This window comes from Cyanistes caeruleus, chromosome 30, assembly GCF_971803275.1.
Source record: "Cyanistes caeruleus chromosome 30, bCyaCae1.hap1.1, whole genome shotgun sequence".
NCBI lineage: Eukaryota > Metazoa > Chordata > Aves > Passeriformes > Paridae > Cyanistes > Cyanistes caeruleus.
Window position 1 is genome coordinate 93,046 of NC_141730.1, and position 2,853 is coordinate 95,898.

A 2,853-nucleotide genomic window follows, 5' to 3' on the forward strand; every position below is an offset into this window, starting at 1 on the left:
CACCAGCGGGACCAGGGCTCTGTGTTTCCCGTGGAATGGGTCAGTGGATCGCACTGGAAGATGGGGCAGGAGTAGGAGAGGAACCTAGCATGCTGTGATGAGCCAAACACCTGGAGATGACACAAGAAGCAAAGCCCAGGAAATGATCTGGCAGGAAGGGACAGAGTTATGGAAAAGAATCAGCAACTGCCATGTTTAGTGGAGAATGGTACAGCTGGTCAGGTTTCCGAGGGCCTGGAAAAGCACCCAGACACCTGGATTACTCCCCTGCAAGTAGCAACGGGTGAGGCACTAGGTTCAGGCTGAAGTGATAGCCAGAGCCTCCATCTGCCCAGGCAGCTGCAAATTCAGGGACATACATGGCTGCAATTGAAATCCACCAGCAAGTTTGCACCAAGAAACTGGGGACCGCTTTGACAGAGTCCTCAGATGTGTAATTCCTGGCTCAGTGCTGAGTGGGACAGCCCTGGGACGTTGATCTCAGCAGCTTTCTAGCTTTGTTTCCAGCACTGGTGAGCAGTACCACCACCAGCAGCATTCACATGGAGGATGGCATGGGAGTGGGAGAAGGTGGCATTAGCTTTGGTGTGATGCTGTGCTGTTTTTTACTGCCCTTGACCAGCATCTCCAGGATCTGCTCTGGCGATGTGGGCCAGGTGAGAACAGGCACAGAGATCAGCACCCCAGATGCAGCACCCAGACACCCCAACACAAGCAGCCCCAGGCACCTGGGGTGAGGCATCCTGCAGCTCTGCAGGCCCTGTGGCAACCTGGGGTCACATCTGCCAGCCAGGAGCTGTGCAGGTGGCACCCTGGGATCTTCACACCCCCTGTGTCCCCAGGACAGGAGAGAGGGGAGTGGAGGGGGAGAGGAGGGAAGGGGAATTTCCTGCAGCAGCTGCTGTGCCAGGGGTCACTCCCAGGCTGGGCTTGAATGAGGCAATGCTCATCACCCTCCCTGCTCCCCTTTAGGGCAATTTTTCTCCCTGTTTCAGCCTCTTCAGTGCAGCAGAGACAAAAGGAGCTGCCAAACCAGCACTGCTATCATGTGGAGGTCACCCTTGAACCTTCCCCTGAACAAGCTCCAAGTCTCTCCCCGTGAGGAGTTTCTGCTTCCAGACCTTCTCATTCCTCTTGTTTGCATCCATCTTCCAACACCCCTTTAAAGCCTCCCTAAAGCATGGCCATCCTAGTTTCAGCCAGGACAGAGCCACTAAAATAGAGGTTTTTTTTTTTTTTTGCAGTAGCTGACAGGTTTTGCTGTGGGCATTTCTAGGTTATTCAATACCATATTATTTGCCAGGGGTAAGGGAAAAGGTCTCTCTTCCTCACTTCTGAGAGGAAGGAGTTCCTTCTCTGAGGAGAAAGCATGGCAGGTGAAACAGTCAGCATTGTCACAGACCTTCTATGTAGAATCTTTATCTTATACCTTTTGTCATTAATATTGTTTCTGTTACTGTTTGTTTTCCTACTTCACTGCTGTTTCCAGTGAATTGTACTTGTGTCAAACTGTGATCTTTGCCTTTTGTGCTTCCAGCTGGAGAGGACAGGGAAGCAAGAGCCAGTGTGTTTTCAGTATAAGCATTAAAGTATGGAATACTGTTCTTAAAACACGACAGCCTTAATTACTGCCCAATGTGAGGCACAAAGGGTTGAGATAACAGACCTGTCTAGAGCTGGCTGAAAACAAATGTGATTTAAGCCTTTGCCGTATTATGTGCAGAGCCACTGGTCACGATTGTCGAAATAAAGAACGAGGCATGGGACCACCATGCTTTGAGATGATTTATTGCTCAAGTAGCCAGGTAAGATGTCAGTCTGAAGGCATGAGATTTAGAGGAGCAACAAGTCAGCCATAGCTCAAGGTAGTCATGGGTTTCTTCTTCACACAGCAATATATAACATTTTGGTCCAATAGACAGTTGACACAAAACTTGTTTTCACTTATTAACCTAATCACCTTTGCTTAATTTTGCTTCACTGCCTCTGTCACTTAGGCAATAAGCTGACAGGTCACGTACTCATACACACACTTTTATTACAGCTTCTAGATCTCTGGCCTACTCTGTAAATCAAATTATTACAGTTCAAACTATTTTACCTAATATAATTTCTTACTTCCTTAGGACATATTTTTACTTAGAACTATAGAGACATAAGTTTATAATTTCTCTACTTAATGTTTGTGAACCTTTATCATTACATTAACACAAGTTTTTTCCAAGGCTGCAGATTGAACCCTTCAGCATCTGTGGAAGTTTCTATTTTTCCATTTCCCACAACAATGTTGCTTGGTCTGTTCATGTGGGTGTAGTACCTAATCCTGTATGTATTCCCATATGTTCTTTTTCAGAAGGAAGCGGGATCAGGATTGCTTTGTTGCAATACTGTGGGATCTCAGTTTATGACATGGTAACATCAAGGGCAGTGAGGGTCGTTTGGGATGTGTCTTCAGTGCTGCTCTCCTGCCCTTGCAGGGTGCTACCTCTGGGACTCCATTAATAATCCTACTTAGCCCATGGGGGGAACAGGGGAGGATGATTTTCCCCAACCTTTCATTCCCTTTTCCTCCTTCAGGCCTGTTACAACAGCTTTTGAGAATTTTGAATTCCCTTTGGGTGTTAAGGAAAGTATGTTTAACCCTAACCCTAACCCTGGTCTCTTCAGTGTGGTCCACACCATGGTTAAAATTACAAAAGAAATTTTCAGAAAGGTCATTCAGAGATCTTCACTGAGGGAGGATAGTCAGGAGTGGTATGAAATGTGGGAGGACATGGGCCAGTGTTTGGAGGATTTCTCTGCTCCAATAGTTTGGAAATTCACCTCTGAACAACTACAGGGCCCTGGTAAAAT